The 20,434-nt window shown below is 35.1% G+C and overlaps 1 protein-coding gene and 1 pseudogene across 1 annotated transcript in view; both read left to right on the top strand.

The window, feature by feature from the left end:
- Positions 1-20,434, top strand: part of FOXP2 (forkhead box P2) — a 643,835-nt gene that overhangs the window by 94,452 nt on the left and 528,949 nt on the right. The gene's annotated exons all lie outside the window — the stretch shown is intronic.
- Positions 6,051-7,053, top strand: LOC107530691 (serine/threonine-protein kinase 16-like; annotated as a pseudogene).

The following is a 20,434-nucleotide window of genomic DNA, read 5'->3' as shown; positions in this document are numbered from 1 at the left end:
TGTCCTTTCCTTTGGGGTTTGTTTTTTTGTCTCCCCATTTTGGCTGCATATTTGGGTTTGTTTCTATGTCTTAGGTAGACCTACTAGAACTTTTATTCTTTTTGGGGGTCTCTGGTCCAGGCCAGTTTCAGACACTGTTTGTGACTGGCCTTCAGTACCTGGTCCCCTCTGCTGGGGCTGTGTACATTTGGACAAGACCAATATGCACATCAAAATCTGCTTTTCCAAAAGACGGAGCCCAGAAGCAGATCAAGCAAATACTCAAAACACTCTGAGGTCCACCTCTGCCTGAAGGCTGATTAATCTGTCTCTTAATGATCCTTAGGCTATAGGCCACAGCAAGGAGTAAACTCCAAAGTGTGGGGTGCAAGATTTTCTAATGGGTGGGGCAATTGTTTCCCCCCTCCCCCAGGCTAAAGCTGCCTGGCTGGCAAATGTCTGCATGAGAAAGATGTCCTCCACAGTATGGGATAATGACTCAGCACAAGGAATCCAGATGGCTGCCCTCTGAGGTGTATTCCAAGAACCAGCACCCCTTGATTCTTCTCACACAGCTCTAGTCCACTCTGCCCTCCCTCTGCCAGAGCCCAAGGTGAGTGACTGCACAAAAAAAGCTTTGTTCATTGACTCTTTAAGAGGGTTCCTGCATTTCTAGCTGTCTTGTCTCTCCCTGGCAAACAGAAACTCTGCTTCTTTTCCCATCCAGTTATGTGGGTTCCTTTCTCAGTTCTGGTACTCTGGGCTGGGGAGCCCAGCATGGGGTGTAGGCTCTAGATTTCTCAGTGGGAAGCCCTCACAGCTGAAATATCCCTCAGGACCTTCAGTTGCTGCCTGTGGGAACCCAGCCAGCCTTCTTGTACCTCTGCACTTCTTACCAGTTTCCATGTGGTCTCAACTTTAGGTCCTTGGTTATGAGGGAACTCTCTGAAGCTAGTTTTCAGTTGATTATTCAGGTTGTTTTTTCTATATTTTAGTTGTAATTCCATTTTGTTCCTGGGAGAGTGTCAATATAGCTTCTGCTCAATCCGCAGCCATCTTGGAATCTCTGAATCATTCTTTTTCTAATGTGTCACATAAAACCTGACACTAGTACTCAAGGAAAGAAATAATAAAGAAATATCCTTTAGCTCTATGCTTTCATATATACAAATTTCTGGACTGTGTTATCAGGAAGATGAGAAGACCTAGGTTCTTGTCTTCTTGAGTGAAAGATTTCAATCAAGAGTCAGTGGAGAAAAGAAGACAAGAATTGCCCAGCTGGTGTGGCTCAGAGGTTGAGCATGGACCTATAATTCAAGAGGTGGTGGTTCCATTCGGGGTCAGGGAACATGCACTGGTTGTGGGCTCAATCCCCAGTAGGGGGCATGCAGGAAGGGAGTAAGCAATCAATGACTCATTCATCATTGATGTTTCTATCAAATTCTCCCCCTTTCTTCCTCTCTCTGAAATCAATAAAGATATATTTTTAAAAAATCAAGAATTTATTAGCTGTGGCAAAAATATACTTAAGACAATGAAACAAGGAAGGGCACAGAAGAAACAGCAGGAGAACCTAGGCTGGGCTGCTTTGGCTCACTGAGAAGTCAGAGAGAGAGGGGACAGGTTCAGGGACCTTGGAGTCAGGTTCAGGAGGCTAGCCCAGGATGAGCTCCCACTGCCCATTGCTCCTCTGGTTGCAAGTCTCTTGGGGTCCCCTCAGAGGGGAGAAGGAAATGGTACTCCCCTTTGGTTGGGGGTATGTTAATTTTTAGGGGGTTTTAAAGGCTGGGCCTTTAGGGGAGGTCTTATGGGAGTAACAATAGAATATCCCTTAGCTTTATGTGGATATAGCAAAATGAGGTTTATTCTCTTCACTTCATTTGTCTTTGGGTGTGGTTCACAAATGACACTAGTTGGATTTCTGTTATCTGTTTCCTTGAGTAGGGTGATTTAAGCTATTTGCCCTCTGGCTGGGAGGAGAAATGCAAACCATTTACCCTTAAGTGTCCTTGGTTTAAGGAAGATAGGATTTACTAGGCAGTCACAAAACTGCTGTTTAATTATTTGTCTTAGTTTCCCTATTCCACTTGTCCTGGAATTTTTCTAGCTTCTACTATGCTGTAACAAGTGTATCTGAAAACTAACTTGTAAAGAATTGGTAAAATTCAGATTACCGTGAGGAGTAAAGTGTTTATTTTTCAATCTTCACAACAGTTCCCATGTTAAAAATGGGAGAAGAGGAAATGAGGTTTAGGCACAATAAATAACTTACCCAAAATCATGTAGTTAATAAGTTGCAGAGCTGTAAGTCAAATCCCTGCCTTATTCAGTTCTCAAAGTTTTTCTATAGCTGCACTGTTCAGTACAGTAGTTACTAGCCATCTGTTGATATTGAGCATTTGAAATATAGCTAGTCTGAATTGACTTGAGCTCTAAGTACAAATACACACTGTATTTCAAAGCGAAATGTCTCAAAAATAACCTCTAAGTAATTTTAATATCAATTATATGTTGAAAATACTTTGAATATACTGGTTAAGTGAAATGTACTATTAAGATTAGTTTACCTCTTTTAACTTTTTAAGAACATAGTTATTTAAAAATTTTAAATTAGATATATGGCTTGTATTACATATATCTTATTTTTTATTTTTTAATGCTCACCCAAGCACATGCTTAGAGAGAGGAAAAGAGAGGGGAGGGGGGCAAAGAGAGAAAGAAACACCAATGTGAGAGAGAAACATCTACCCATTGGTTGTCTTCCATACATGCCCCAACCGGAGATTGAACCCACAACCCAAGTATATGCCCTGACCAAGCATTGAACCTGCACCTTTTTAGTGCACAGGATGACACTCAAACAACTGACCACTCCAACCAGGCTGTATTATGTTTATATTGGGCACACTAATCTATAGGAATAGACAAGAGAAATACTGGGGAATGAGATGAGGGAAGGAAAGAAGTAATTTTAAAATTTTAGTTTGTCTTTATATACTCTGAATTTTTAAATAAGAACATAAAAAGAACTATTTACAATACATCACAGTTTCAGGAATCAGGGTATATAAAATGCTGTGATGGCAGTGATTAAATCTACTTATTACCTTCATATAGTTTTATATTTAGGGTGTTAAGCTATGTCTTGAAGAATGAAAAAAATAAATAAATAAAATATGAAAAGCCATTCCAGATAGAGGAAAAGTGTGCCCAATAGTGATGGGCAAGAAATAGGAAGCTGAGTGAAATGTAGACAAAAATAAAAGAAAAGAGAAAAGGACATATAGAGCAGCTATATCAGGTTTGTAAGCCAAGCCAAGACATTTTACCTTTATTCAAAAGACGTTGGAGAGTCACTGAAGAGAAAGGCCTTACTCTGATATGTAATATATGAAGAAAGCTTCATTGTATAGAGTAAAGGTAGACAGAAGTGAAGAAAAGCTGGGATGACGGTAACTAACATTCATTGAGTTTCATGTAATTAGCTAAGTGTTTTGCCTACATTATTTAATTTGGTGTCATTGTTTAGAGCTGAAAACAAACAAACAAACAAACAAACAAATAATTAAGAAATCATCGATGACCACTCAATTGGCAACTTATCCTCAGAAACTGGGAGAAATAATAAGGATGGGATTGATGCAGATAATTTGATGAGAAGTGATAGGAAAGTTTGGAAGCATCATCTTTATTTTTGTTTATAAATTAATTGATAATATCTTGTTGAGTCTTAAAAACTGAAAATGGGTAGAAGGTTTGAAAATAGTAGAAAGGAATCTGTAGTAGCCACAGAAGTAAAAGAAATGGAAGAAGTTAATCAAGAGGAAGTAGTAAAAAGATTGGTAAGAGGTGTTAAACATCCATTAAGTAGTAGTAAAACAAAATTTATTGACTTCTTACATATATCAACTACAGACTGAGCATTTTATATGCATTTTCTCATTTAACCTCAAGACATATAATTAGGTGAGCATAATTAGATACCCTATATTACATATGCAAATTTAGAGGTAAAATAAGATGGCCCTTTATCACAGAGGCCTGATTTAAATCTACTTCTGTCTGTCTTTAGTTACTTAACCAGGTCTCCAATATCACTGTAATGTTAACAATCTGAAATTCCATTTTGTTACAAGGGAAGAAGGCCAAATTTTAAAAATAAAGATATACAGAGCCAGCTAGGCGTGGCTTAGTGGTTGAGCATTGACCTAGAATCCAGGAGATCTCGGTTTGATTCCCAGTCAGGGCACATACCTGGGTTGTGGGCTCAATCCCAATTGGGTGCAAACAGGAGGCAGCTGATCAATGACTCTCTCATCATTGATGTTTCTCTCTCTCTCCCTCTCCCTTCTTCTCTCTGAAATCAATAAAGATATATTTAAAAAAAAAAAGAAATACAGAGGCCTAAAGAGCTTGAAGTGACTTATCTAAGATCTCAAAAATAGTTAATACCAATACCAAGACTAAAATTTCAGATAAATAAACTATAGCACATCCAGACAACAGAATATTATTCAGTGTGAAAAATAAATGAACTAACGAGCCATGAAAAGACATGGAAGAAACTTAAATGCATATTACTAAGTGAAAGAAAGCAATCTGAAAAAACTGCATACTATATGATTCCAACTGTATGACAGTATGGAAAAGACAAAACTATGAAGATAGTAAAAAAAATCAGTGGTTGCCAGGGGTTGTTGAGGGATTTTTAGGGCATTGAAACTATACATAATACTATAATGACAGATATTGTAAATTTCATTATATATTTGTTCCAACCCATAGGATGTACATCAAAAGTGAACTCTACTGTAAAGTATGAACTTTGGGTGATTTTAATGTTGTCAATGTAGGTTCGTCAATTTTAACAAGTGTTATAATTTATTGTAACTCTGGTGGGAGATGTTGATAATGGTGGAGGCTATGCATGTGTGGGGTCAAGAAGTGTATGGAAAATCTCTGTACCTTGTCCTCAATCTTGTAGTCAACTTAAAACTGATCTATAAAATAGTCTTAATTTTTAAAAAAATTAAGGGATAATAAAAGGTGACAAAATATGAGTAAAAGTTAAAAATCAGATGCAGTACTGTGAATAGTAATAAACTGGTTCTTTTAAAAAATTATCTGGCTGGTTTTAATAGACTTGAAACAGGTAATGGTATTTATGAATCCATGTCTTAGAACCCTGTAAATGTTATATGCTGCAAATGTTAGACCAATGTCATACACAAAGAAGGAACTAAATAAATACTTCTTAAAGAAAAATAGAGAGAGAGAGAGAAAGGGAGGGATGAAGAGGATGGAAGAGGAGGAAAGAAAGACAAAAATATATATGGGGGAGGGAAAGAGAGAGAGAGAGAGAACAGTTCCCTTTTCCAAAAAGTTTGATTGTAACTGAATTCCTTGAAATTATTTGACTCAGAACTGTCAAGGCATTTGGGCCCAAATATCTGACTGCTTTGGAGTACTCTCAAGTACAGTTCCATATTTATAATAAGTTAACTGCCCTATTTCCATATTCTTGCTCCTTAAGGAATTTTTAGCTATTGCTTAACTATAGAACATGAGTGCTGGATACAGTATTCAGGTCATCTTTTATAAAGCTGAAACTTAATATGGTTGCAACCTTTATAGTGCCTCTAGAATTATATTATCAGGTGTATGGTCTAGAAATGCCTTTTATACAAGTAAATCCCTAGATTGTATATATGCAGCAGAAAAGAACTATAATTCTTTTATAAACTAGGTAAGATGTAATCAATGAAGAAACAAAAATACATCAGCAAAATTATAAATTCAAAGTTTGTATGTTTCTTTTCAAATATCTTCAATTAGGCTATTATTAATTATGAAGAACACCTCTTTGAAATGATCAGTATTTGGAAAAAAATACTTCATGTAGTAAGATCATTGAGAAAAAAAAAGTGGTTTAAAAGAACAAATTAACCTCCTGGCCAAGGCAGCATGATCCACGGGGCCCCTACCTAGCACATTGGCTGGAAGAGCCATCAAAACCTGGCGCAAACTCTTTGCAACTTCAGGCCAACCTTGAGAACGATGACTGAGACATTATGGGCCACACACTGTGTGTCTGCTGTCAGGGAACTGTCATCAATGACAATAAGTGCTATGTCTTCATCCAGAAACTGAGGGAAAGCAGGACTGGGGAGGAGGCAAAATGAGAAGGAGACATACATGGCCTCTTCCATCACCCCAACATTGTTTGCCTTGTGACTTACTGTCTGAGGGAGCAGGGCATTACACATGAGGCCTGGCTGCTGTTACCCTTCTTCAAGGGAGGTACACTGTGTAATGAGATTAAAAGGCTGAAAGACAAGGCAACTTCTTGACTGAAGATCAATTCTTTCAGCTGCAGCTAGGTATCTGCAGAAGTCTTGAGGCCATTCATGTCCAAGGTTAGGCCCTCAGGGACCTAAATCACACCAGTACCTTGCATGGAGATGAGGGGCAGCTGGTTTTAATGGACTTGGACTTGGGTTCCATGAATCAAGCAAGCATCCATGTAGAGTGCTCCCACCAGGCTCTGGCCCTGCAGGATGAGGCAGCTCAGTGGTGCACCACCTCCTACCTGACCCTGGAACTCTTCTCTGTGCAGGCCCATTGTGTCATGAATGAGCAGACTGATGTCTGTGTGCTATATGCTGTCATGTTTGGGGAAGGCCCTTATGACATGGTGTTCCAGTGTGGCCCTTGCCATGCAGAATCAACTTAGCATCCTGCAAAGTCCAGGAATTCTTTATCAATGTGGCAGCTGCAGGCCTCCATGATGTCTGTGGATCCCCAGTAGTGCCCTCACATTCTTCTACTCCTCAGTCAGTTGAAGCCACAGCAAACTCCAGATCCAGGAAAGCACACTACCCATATGTGAACAAACTACTGGCCATATAAAGAAGGTTACCCTCCATGCGTTGGAAACAGGCCCCCATCTCTCATGGGAGTCTCCATCCTTTCTATCCAAACTTGCCCTCTTGTAGTTGGGGCAAGTGGGTAGGGGGAGTCAGCTCAGTCTTCTGTCTCTGTTCTGCTCTCTTACCCCTGAGAACAGCTGGGCAGGGAGCCTGAGTTGGGGTTATTGAAGGTGGGGGATGAGGAAAGAGAAACTGAGCAGGATGGATGAGCTTGCATCATGGTTGACCTCCAAATCTGGGAGCAAGAGAATGTATGAAGAGAACAATAAAGTGAATGCATTTTGGGAAGAAAAAATTAAAAGAAAGAGAAGAACAAATTGAAAAATTTAAAGAACTAATTAAAAGAAAAACCTAAGATACGTAATCTTTAAATTAAGTAATTTAAATAAAGTCAAAGGAATGTGGAACTAAAATACAACATTGCTTCACAGTTCTTGGTCAATTGACATCAACTCTGAAATTTCTACTTTGTACTAGCAAATAGAAATGATATGCCTATTAATACTACTATTAGCTAAATAGTTCCACATCTGATTGTTTTACAGAAGTTATGTGAGATCTATAAATGTCACTTCTGCAAAAGATAAAGGTTTAATAAATAATGTATTCATTTTACAGTGTTTCCTATCTCTCTATTCATATGGAAATCCTCAGACATCTCAGTACAATGTGTTCTCCAATCACACTCCCTACAGTAGCCAATATAGAAGGTTCAGAGTAAGTGAATAAATTACTCAAGAGTTCAAATATTATATCTGTGTCAGGATCAAAATGTGTGTCAGGATCAAAATGTGGAAACTGTTTTAAGAAAAATTGTAGTTATAAATTGATCAGGATCCTTCAGGTCATATTCTGCCAGAAACCTCTCCCTCAATAACTTCCTTGCTTTACTGCACTTCTGTTATCTTATCAATCACCTTATCATTAGAGAAAATCACTTGAAAGTTTTGTTCCTGAGGCTATTTAGTGATGTTTGCTTTTAAGTCAATTGAACTAATATTAATTGAGGGCTAATTTTGTGAGTAGGGGACTAACTAGAGAATAAAATTTATAATCCAAAGTAAAAATATATATATGTTAACTTTCAACCTACTAGTTATAAGGCAGAATATGTTTTAAAGAACGTATCCTCTATACTGCCTTAGTTAAGACAATCTTTGATATTTATCTTTTACCCCATATTAGGCAACAGCTGTGTTGAATGTACAATCTGTTTTATGAATTCCTATAATCTTCTGTGGTATTTTGAGTTGATGTATTTTCTAAGTGTTATTTTCATCCACACTTGTACAACTTTTTTAAAACTTAAGAGCAACGTTTTATATTCATCCTATTAATTTTCATCTTGCTATACTCAGACCACTGTGCCAAAATCCGTGTTGGATCTCAATTTATACATTCAACATAGTAGCTACCCTTCCTTAGTTTGTGTATTTTGCTTGATGTGATAACCATACCAGCAAAGGCCAAACAAAGAGCTCTGTGACTCATTAACATGTTTTTGAATCAATGTGCTAGACACACACAAAGTTGAGAGTTGAATCTTTTTTATTAAGGAATAAGAAAAGGTTATATATCTAATATTGACCCACATTTTTCTATTTATCCATTCATTACTTTACATATATATCAATTTATTATATATAATCTTCATATCACTTCAAAATTAGAAGGGCAACATAATATTTTCAATGTAATTTGACCCTAAATATTAAGGGATGGTGTGGTGATTAATTTTATGTGTCAAATCTGCCATGGTACTCAGATATTTGGTCAAACACCAGTGTATATGTCATCATAGAGGTAATATTTAGATGGTATCAACATTTGAATAAAGCAGAGCACCCTTCATAATTCAGGTGGGCCTCATTCAATCTGTTGAAAGCCTTAAAAGAAAATGCAGAGATCTCCCAAGGAAGAGGGAATTCTGCCTCCAGACTGCTTTGAGGCTTGAGCTTCAACATCAAACATCAAATCTTCCAAGGATCTCCAGCCTGGGAGCCTGGCCTGCATATTTCAGAATTACCAGCCTCCAATTCCCTAAAATAAATTTCAATACACACACACACACTCACACACATTCTATTAGTTCTGTTACTCTGGAGTGCCCGGAATAATACATGGACTGATGGCATTCAAGCCAAGGTTGGGATTCCCTAGAGTGGGTTTCTGGTTTCTGTATCAGGTAGAAAGTAGAGTAGTGGGGATAATTCCTATGATCAACTTCAATGTTCCTCATGATTGCCAGTGATCTATTTATTTTAATTAGTACAATATTTGGATATCATATGGCTCATTACTTAGATGGGGTTATAGTTGCTGGCTATAGGCAGCTGACTTACAATAAAAATATACTGATCAAAAAAAATAATCTTTTATTGCAGCTATACAATGCTGTGATCTATATCCAAGTCTTTCACATTTGAATTTCCCAACAGTCCTATGCCACATGTAGCTTACATTTTTAATATAATTTCAAACAGAAACTAAGATTAAAGAGGTGCACTATTACTTGGGGGAGAAACTAAGACTAAGGACTAGACTTCAGATGTCTTTTTATTTTAGCATCACTTCTTGTTTTTGCAAGAAATTTGGATTGTTATGGGCTAAATTGTGCCCCAGACTAAATTCATATATTGAACCCCAATCCCCAATGTGATGGTATTTGGAGATGAGAACTTTAGGAGGTAATAGGGTGGGGCTTTCATGATGGGCTTAGTGCCCTTATAAGAACTGGTGCCAAAGTTCTGTCTCTCCCTCCCTCCCTCTCTCTCTTCTCTCTTCTCCTTCTCTCTCTCTCTCTCTCTCTCTCCACCTCCCTCTCCCATCTCCCATCTCCCATCTCCCATCTCTCTCTCCCTATCCCCACTGCCCCTACTATATAATGATAAGGTGAGTAGGGAGGCCAAGAAGAAAACTCTCATTAGAACTTACCTATGCTAGCACCCTGATATTGGACTTCCAGCCTTCAGAACTATTACACATTATTTCTCTTGTTTAGCAACCTAGTCTATGACATTTTGTTACAGCAATCAGTGCTAAATAATATAGGGACCTACAAACTTTAGGTGTTATTGAATACCAAAACCCACTTACATACTATATAGGAAGAACATTTATTTTTTTAAAAAAAACAAGTAAAATTGTACTAATCAAAGAGGAAGTTCATATAAATAAGTAGACATGGGCTGCATCATAATTTCTTGCAAAATGTATTGAAGCATAGATTGCTGCTGACCATACACCAGATAATGTGTGATTCAACAGGTATGGGCTGGGGCCCAAACATTTGCATTTCTAGCCATAGTTCCCAGGTGATATTGAGGCTTACAAAACCATATTTTATAAATTATATAGATTGAAGAACGATATGTCACAATATACTAAGATCACAAACTGTGCATTTTAAATACACATATAAATACACAGAATACCAAATTGTATTTCTAAGATTTTCAGTCTGGGTATCTTTAGTGGGGCATGTTTTCAAAAGGTTTTAAAACATCTCCAATTTGTTTTAACAGGAAAATAATAGTAAAAAATTATCAAATTAGCAAAGAAAGTTTCATTTCTTTAATTAAAATACAACAACAAAAAGCCCTGACCAGTGTGGCTCAGTTGGTTAGGCATTGTCCTGTGCACCCAGGGTTTGCCTGTTTGATTTCTGGTCAGGGCACATGCCCCGGTTGCAGGCTGGATTCCAAGTATGGGGCATACAGGAGTCATTGATGACTCTCTCTCATCATTAATGTTTCTCTCTCCCTCTCCCTTCTTCTCTCTGAAATCAATAAAAACATAAAGAAAAAAAATAAGCCTCTTCTTCCTGGGCAGAATAAATGTAAACTAACCATAGGTAGAAAGAATCCAACAGGTACCACAACATTATAAAAAAAACAAAAACCATAAGAATTTTAAAGTGATCTCTGACAGGAAAAAACAACTCTATTAATTAGCTTTAAGAATAATAAGCTTCAGTAATATTTATTCAATAAAATTAATAAAAAAAACCTATTGTTTAAGATATTAATGAGATATATAATAATCTGTGTTACTTATAATATATAAATAACAATTTGATATATATTTGTATACATATTATATACATATAAAGCTATCACAAGCAGCAATGAAAAATGTTTGAAAATATTTTATTTTGTATATTGAGTGAACTACAAAATTAAGCTTGAGTGTGAATAAGAATTGTAATCAGCAGAATATGTAGATATATAAGATAAATGTGAAGAAAGATTACCAATAAAATAAATCTGAATTTAATTCCTAACTCTGCCATTTTCTCTGTGAACTAAGGTAAGCCACTCAATCTCTTTTGGTCTCTCTTTCAACTGCAGAATGTCCCTCAACAAATTTCTTGCTCACTTGAAGCAGAAATGATATACCTAAGATTTCATGCACTTCTGATTTTCCTTATAATACTTATCTGTTCCTCTTCCTCTGTGAAAAGTGACTATCTAGAGCTCTACCTCAGTTATTTCTTAGAATGCCTGAGGACAGACCCATAAATCAAGAACCAATCTAGTTTAATAAAGTTTGGTTAATGTATTTGCTTCAGATCTTCCTTAAATTCTCAGATAAATGGCTATTAGTATTAAAAATCTAGCACATATTAAAACAAATCTACTGAACATATGGACAGATAAAGTAATTTTGTGGGAGAAAAACAATTTCATCATAATCACCTATCATTATTTTTAAAATTTGTCTTTATTGTTGAAAGTATTACAGATGTCCTCCCTTTCCCCCCCTCATTAACCCCTTCCACACTGCACTCCACCCCCAGGCCTTTACCACACTATGGTCTGTGTCCAGGGGTTATGCATATATTCTTATAAATTCTTTGGTTAATCTCTCCCCACCCACCTACCTCTACCTTCTCTCTGAGATCCGTCAGTCTGTTCCATGCTTCTATGTCTCTGAATCTATTTGGTTCATCAGCTTATTTTGTTCATTAGATTCTACATATGAGTAAGATCATGTGATACTTGTCTTTTTCTCTTATTTTTTTATTATGCCCTTCATCTCTGCTCATAATAGTATTATAAATGTATTCCAGTTAATCCCAAACATTTTATTAAAAGCAAAGTTACTTGTGATCTAGCTACAACAAATGTTTGACTCAAAACTATATCTCAAATACATTTAAAGTCAGCAAATTAGAAAAGAAACTGAATTTACTCTATATCAGCTCAGCAATTATTTGGGCTTTAACCCAAAACAAAAGAAAATAAAAGAGAAGAAAGTGTGTCTTAAATCTTACAGTATCCACACTATTAGTTTGATTAAACGTTGTTGTTTGTTTCCATTTCATATGGAGGACTTAGTAGTATCTTTTTTTAATTCAATATGGGTAGGCAGAGTAGGTTGTCTTTATATACAAAGGAAAACTTAAAACTAAAAAGATAGCCCGGCAGGGAGTGGCTCAGCAGTTGAGCATCGACCTAGGATCCAGGTGATCGGGGTTCAATTCCTGGTCAGGGCACATGCCCGGGCTGCGGGCTCGATCAATGACTCTCTCATCATTGATGTTTCTATGTCTCTCTCTCCCTCTCCTTTCCTCTCTCTGAAGTCTATAAAGATATATTTAAAAACAAAACAAAACACTAAAAAGATAAAACAAAAAAATCAATGAAATAACACAATGTTAAGAAGAGGAAATCAAAGGAAGAGAAAGCAGCTAAAAAAGACTAAAAGATAAAGGGCAAAGGATTTAAAAATTAAACAGAAGAGAAAAGATTAAAGAAAGTAAAAAAAGCAATGCAGCAGGATTTAAGAAGTCAGAAAAAAGAAGACATGCAGTGATTAGAAAGGAATAGCAAACACTAAAGATACTTGAAGTAATGAAGACAAAAAATAGAAAGTAAAATAAAAGCAGTTGTAGATCAATTTTTAAAATAGGAAAGGTACAATGTTAATGAGTTTTTCATTTTTTTTCATCTTCTTGGCCATTATTGATAAAAAGAAAAATCAGTCTTTATGCACAGGATATTTAGAACAATGTTTTCAATGTACAGGAGTATAGTATTGTTTAGTAAAAAGTGCACTGCCACTGGCACGCTTTGTTATGTTGCACAATTAACTTACCTTTCTATCCCACAATACCACTTTCAATTTTCTTAATTACATATTGAAGCTATTCTCACCATATTTATGATATCCTTAGCTGACTAAATATTGTAACTTTATTTGTTAATCCATCACTGACTGATTTCTGAACTCACTAACTTATTTTATGGTGGAATATAATGTATAATAAAGGACAAGCAATTTCAAATAGACTCATCTTTAAACAATCAGTCTTCTTTAACAACACTAATGCCACTGAAATTCAAAAATTTGAGAAGGGATTTTTAGTTGTCATAATAATTGGTGGGAACTGCTAGTACTTAGTAGATAAGGGTGAGGGACTCTAGATGTCCTGCAGTTTCCTGTGTACATTCTTTTAGGTATAAACATGTTTATAATTATTTAAACCTCTTTAAGTTCACAGACCATATGTGCTTAATGAATGTTTACTGAATGAGTAAATGAAGTATCAAACAAATAAAACATCATCATTCAAACACAGTCCATAGTTCTCCATTTATGTATGTTTATTTCTAAGGTGTTAAGAATTTCTTCACGACGTGGAAAGTAAGGCATGTAATGTGATTACTTTAAATTTATATAGCATCTTTTAATTAAAGCCTCTCTTCTAGCAATGTTAGAGTCAAGGCAACATTATAAAGTAATGTAGCAGTAAAAATCTAAAATCATAAAATTTTTACAATGAATTTTACCTTGAGTAAATAATAAGTGAAATACATATTACTATTGATTGCCACATATATTTCTCTAGAAAACAATCTAGATTATTTCTAAACTATAAAAAAGTTAATGCATAGCCACTTTGGAAAACAGTTTGCTAGTTTTTTTACAAAGCTAAATGTAGTCTTACCGTATACCTAGAAATTACACTCCAGGTGTTTATGAAATAAGTTGAAAATTTATATGTCCACAAAAAAACCTGCACAAGAAAGTTTATAGCAGCTGTATTTATAACTGCAAACACTTTGAAGCAACCAATATGTCCTTCAATAACTGAACAGATAAACACACTGAGATACATCCATACATGGGAATGTTATTCAACAACAAAAAGAAATGAGCTATCAAAGCAAAACATGAAAAGAGAAGGATGAACCTTAAATGCTTATTGGTAAGTCAAAGCAATCAGTCTAAAATAATACATTTCTGTGTGATTGCATAACATGACACTCTGTAAAAGGCAAAACTATAAAGATAATTAAAGATCAACTGTTGTCAAGAGCTTTAGGGGAGAGAAGAAGAGAGAGAAGAATAGGTAGAACACAGGGTTTTTAGGGCAGTGGCATTTTTCCCTATGATACTGTAATGGTTGGTGTATGACATTATATGTTTGTTAAAACTGATAAAACTGTACAACACAAAAAATTTATCCTAATGTGAACTCTGGAATTTAGTTAATAATGTATCAATTTTGGTTCATCATAGTAGTAAATGTACCCCTCTAATGCAAGATGTTAATAATAAGGGAAACTATTATTTTGAGCAGAGACGTTAAGTAATATTACAACTCTGTACTTATTGCTCATTTTTTTCTCTTAACCTAAAACTTCTCTTAAAAATTTAAGTCTATTAACTTTTTTAGAAAGAAGTTAAATCATTTTATATGGTCATAATCTTTCAATGGAAAAATTTTATTTATGGGTGGACTGATCCTTGTGCCTCCTAAGCATCTGTGCTTATGTGTCGGGCTGTGTATATGCCTTCAGTTTTTATCCCCATGCTCACCTCAAGTCACACTCCAGGGAGGTGGGGAACTAATATGCATGGTGAGGCAGGAGGCTTTTACTGTGACACAGTCATGGTCTCTCTCTTGAGATTTTGTATTATTTGAGAGGGCTTCTTTTTTTCCTTCCATGTGTAACTAGTATCTAGTTACACATGGAAGGAAAGACAGAAGCCAACCTAGGATCGACCTATATATATATATACACATACATACACACATATATATATGTTGAAAATGAAACCTGAACTCCCCCTTAAAAACAGAAATGGAACACAATGCATTTATTCCTTGCCCCTTTTATAAACGACACAAAAATGACAGCTAAAGACTATCCAGAAATGGAATAAACCTTCAAAGATAGAAAATTCAAAATAGAAGTCAATAGCAACAAAATTTTGGAAGCTGGAAAGATGACATGTGAGTTATAGTTGATTAAGCAAGCATTTAAAAGCTGAATCATTGGCTGACACCAGGGTGGGGCAAACCTGATCCATGCTGCAGCAGCCCTCAATGTTGTAGCACTAGGTCACTCTGGAATAAGAATGAAGACATTTAAGAAGGAATTCTCTTATCCTGCTTCCCCTCCCTTATTCCATAGAACCAGACAGCATCCCCTTCCTCATACCAAGCAGAGACCCATCTTACTATTTCACACCAATTTTTCTTTTTATATTGATTGGTTTGTTTTCTTATATTGAATGCATTTCATTACATACTTTTTGTAAAAAGGATAGTAATGGATAGCAAGCAAGCAAGAGGGAGATAGTATGAAAGGAAGAGAAGAAGGGAATAAAGTAGGGAGGAGGAAAAACAATAAGACATACAAAGATTAAGAAATGAGATCAGACATAACCTAGTTGTATTCAATAATTAGGAGAGAAATAGTAGTAGGACTTGGCACTTACCACTTAAGTAATAGCATATAAATATTGTCCTTGTGTTCTCAGAGTCCGAAAAGAAATAGTGAATGCATCAAATGAGAGTATATGCCTTCTTTTTCCTTCCTGTTATATCCTAATAGACCTAAAGTAAAACTTCCTCCATAAATATACATTTATAAACATGCATTCATCTGAATGAAATTCTTTACAAAGAGTCAGTGTTGCCAAGAAAAAAACAAGACTAAAAATAATCAATTATGGAATTATGTTGAGATACAAGTGAAATAAAGGAAAAGAATACCTTTAATCATTATTGGAACCACCTGGTATTTAGTGAGTTTTAATGAATGAAAGGAATAAAGGTAATACAGTAAAAAAACAGTCATTTTGTCTTCAAGAAGAAAATTACCTAATTTCTTTTTTCTTTTTTTTTTTTTAGCCACCAAGAATCCTCAAAATAATGATCAAGGTATAAAGTATATTTCATGGTTTTCTTCATTTTTATAGATTACAAGGTCATCTAGGATGATTCTGGTTATTTAAGATAATAAGAAAAATATTCTCAGGTTATCACTGACCTAGTTAGAGAAACAAAGTACTAAAGAACACTATCCCCCCAGAGACACATGGGAAATAGGAGCATATACCATTCGAGGATTTATTTCCACATATAAATAAAAGAGTTACTGTTCAATTCTATTCATCATTAAAATGTATCTTCCATTTTAATAGAAGAATCAGCTGAAATAAACATACTTTAAATTAGAAAATAATAAAAGGTAATTGACTTACTTTGCAACAGGATCAAAAGTATTTATCATAAGTTTGAGATATAACTTTCTATACAAATGGTAAAATGTTTTTAAATTAATGTTATATATGACAAAATCAGTTTCAATAGGTACACACATGATTTTGGTATATGGTAATCAAGTAAATCAATAAAAAGACAAAGTTATGAAATATAGTTAACTGGATATAGGCTTGGTGTATGTCAGATAGAATATGTAACACACGAAAGGAAGTTAAACAATTTTTTTAAATATATCTTTATTGATTTCAGAGAGAGAAAAGAAGAGGGAGAGAGAGAGATAGAAACATCAATGATGAGTCATTGATCAGCTGCCTCCTGCACTCGCCCAACTGGGGATTGAGCCCCCAACCCAGGCATGTGCCCCGACCAGGAATCGAACCCAAATCGCCTGGATCCTAGGTTGATGCTTAACTGCTGAGCTACATCCGGCCGGGCTAAACACAATTTTTGAATTTTTATTTTCTTGGCAGTTCCTATTACCATATAATGAACTATTACATTCAATTTCTGAGCAACTGAAGAGAGTAAAGCATTCAACTGTATCCCAGCCGGGCATGTCTCAGCGGTTGAGCATCGAACTAGGATCCAGGCAGTCGGGGTTCGATTCCCAGTCAGGGCACATGCCCGGGTTGCAGGCTGCAGACGATCAACGACTTTCTCATCATTGATGTTTCTATCTCTCTCTCCCTCTCCCTTCCTCTTTCTGAAATCAATAAAGATATATTTAAAAAAATAAATAAATAAAGCATTCAACTGTAGCTTGTGAATTACTCAGAAAACTGTTCAGACTCTGAATGTTATAGCTGGTCTCTCATTTTCACTGTCTAATAAATGAGTTCATTAATAAACAAATGAGTTTACATGATATTGTGTGGTTATCATTATTTCTTTTTTAAATTAAATTTATTGTGATGGCATTGGTTAATAAAATAATATAGGTTTCAAGTGCACAATTCTATGATACATCATCTGGGCATTGTCTGCCCATCACCTAAAGTCAAGTCTTTTCTCATCACCAGATATTTGACCCCCTTTACTTTTTACTACACCCTCATACCCCTTTCTCTCTGGTAACCACCATTCTGTTGTCTATGTCTATGAGTTTTTTGTTAGTTTGTCTTGTTTTTTCATTTGTTGTTTCAGTTTTATATCCCAGTATGAGTGAAATCATGTGATTCTTGACTTTTCTGTCTGATTTATTTCACTTAGCATGATCCATCCATGCTGTCTCAAATTGCAGTATTTCATCTTTTCTTACAGCTGAGTAGTAGTCTATTGTATATATGTACCATATCTTCTTTATTCAATCATTTATCAGAGTACACTTCAGTTGTTTCTATGATTTGACCATCATGAATAATGCTGCAATGAACATAGGACTGTATATATCTTTCTGAAGACAGGTTTTCAAAATGTTTGGGTAGATATGCAGAAGATGGCTTACTGGGTCATATGGTAACTCTGTTCTTAATTTTTTGAGAAACTCCATACTGTTTTCCATGGTGGCTATACCAGTTTACATTCCCACCAGCAGTGAATGAGGGTTCCTTTCCAACACTTGTTATTACTTGTCTTGCTGAGAATAGCCATTCTAACAGATGTGAGGTGGATATCATTGTGGTTTTGATTTTCATTTCCCTAATAGTTAGGGAAACAACTTTTCATATATCTTTTGGCCATTTGTATGTCTTCCTGGGAGAAGTGTCTGTTCAGGTCCTCTGCACATTTTTTAATGAGATTATTTTCGTTGTTCAGTTGTATGGGTTTTTTATATGTCCTAGATATTAACCCCTTGTCAGAGCTGTTGTTTGCAAATATCTTCTCCCATTTGGTTGCTTGTTTTTTTGTTTTTTTTTTAGTGGCTTCTTTTGGTGTGAAAAAGCTTTTTAATTTGATATAGTCCCATTTATTTTTTTTCCCCCTTTACTTTCCTTGACCAGATGGCTTCACTAGTGAATTCTACTAAACATTTAAAGAAGACATAGTATCTATTATTCTCAAACTATTCCAAAAAATGAAGAAAAGGAAATATTTCCTAACACATTTTATGAAGCAAACATAACCTTGCTACCCAAACCTGGCAAGAATACCACACAAAACAACAAACCTACAGGTCAATGTCTCTGATGAATACAGATGCAAAAACACCAAACAAAATACTAGCAGATCAAATACAATACATTAAAAAAATAATACATCACAATCAAGTGGGGTTCATTCTAGGTGCTCAAAGATGGTTCAACATACACAAATCGAGCAATGTAACACACCACATTAACAAAAGAAAGGGTAAAATATATATGATCTTATCAATAGAAGCAGATATGACATATGTTTGAGATTAAAACACAATAAAATGTTTATAGAAGGTAAGTACCTCAACATAATAAAGGCCATATATGACAAACCCTCAGCTAATATCATTCTCAATGGTGAAAAACTCAAAACTTTTCCTGTAAGATCAGGAATAAGACAAGGGTATCCACTCTCACCACTCTTATTCAACACAGTACTGGAAGTTCTAGCCAGAGCAATCAGGCAAGAGAAATAAATGACAGGAATCCAAATTGGAAATGAAATAGAATTGTTGCTTTTTGTAGATGACATGGTTCTTTATATAGAAAACCCTGAAGGCTCCACCAAAAAACTACTAGAAACAATAAACACAGTAAAATATGCAGGATACAAAATTAATGTACAAAACCCCACAGCATTCCTTTATACTAACAATAAAATTTTAGAAAGAAATGGAAAAACCAATTCCTTTTGCAATTCAACAACAAAAAATACCTAGGAATAAACTTAATAAAGGATGTGAAGGAGCTATGCAATGAAAACTACAAAGCATTTTTAAAAGAAGTTGAAAAAGACACAAGGAAATGGAAAGATATTTCGTGTCCATGGTTTGGAAGAATCAAAATAATTAAAATGGCCACGTTACCCAAAGCAATATACAGACAATGCAATCCCCAACAAAATCTCAATGACATTTTAAAAGATAAATAGAACAAAATATCAGATTTCTATGGAATTATCAAAACCCCCAAATAGCCAAAACAATTCTGAGGGGGGAAAAAACAAAGCTGGAGATATCACAATCCTGACTTCCAATTATACTACAAAACAATAATAATCAAAGCAGTATGGTATTGGCAGAAAAACAGACACACAGACCACTGGAACAGAATTGAGAGTCCATAAATAACCCACTTGTGTACTGGCAAAAAAATTTTTACAAAGATGTAAAAAACATGCAATAAAGAGAAGAACACCTCTTCAATAAATGGTGCTGGAAAAATCTGAAAACCACAATGCAAAAGAATGAAACTAGACTAATGTTTGTTCCCATATGCAAAAATTAACTCCAAATGGATCAAAGACCTAAATATAAGACCTAAAACAATAAATTACATAGAAGAAAACAGAGGTAATGAACTTATAGACCTTGATCTTAGAGAGGATTTTATGAATTTGACCCCAATGCAATAGAACTAAGGGCAAAGTAAATGAATGAGGCTGTATCATCATTATTCTTGTAAGTAGTAGGAGCAGTAGGAGCATGATAGTATATTAGTTTTAGGACATTTATGATACAGTAAATTTGCAGTGTCAGCTGACTTTTATATATCTTGTAATCTATTTTATAATCAGTATTGTAATTATCTGTCATTAATCTGTGGTTATTAAAGTTTAATTTTATGATTTCAATAATTAAATTTTATGACTTTATGATTTTAATTTTAATGCCTTAGTTTTTCTGACATTTTTCATAAGTTTAATATTAAGCCCTTGATTCAGGATTCAACTCTGAATTATAATGTTCTTTATATAGGTTAAAATAGTTCATTTTGTGGTTTTCTGTTTTATGATACAATTTCCAGGAAATTGTGGGGGAAATGGGTACTGCCAATGTTTTTTTTTTTTTTTTTTGTAGTTCAAATTGTCTTGCAATTCTTGGCCTAGAAATGATTAAGTAATTCCAATATCTTTTTAAAGAATCTTT

Source organism: Miniopterus natalensis, chromosome 10 (assembly GCF_054644295.1).
Source record: "Miniopterus natalensis isolate mMinNat1 chromosome 10, mMinNat1.hap1, whole genome shotgun sequence".
Lineage (NCBI taxonomy): Eukaryota > Metazoa > Chordata > Mammalia > Chiroptera > Miniopteridae > Miniopterus > Miniopterus natalensis.
The sequence above is the reverse complement of the archived record's forward strand: the minus strand, read 5'-3'. Positions and strand labels throughout refer to the sequence as shown.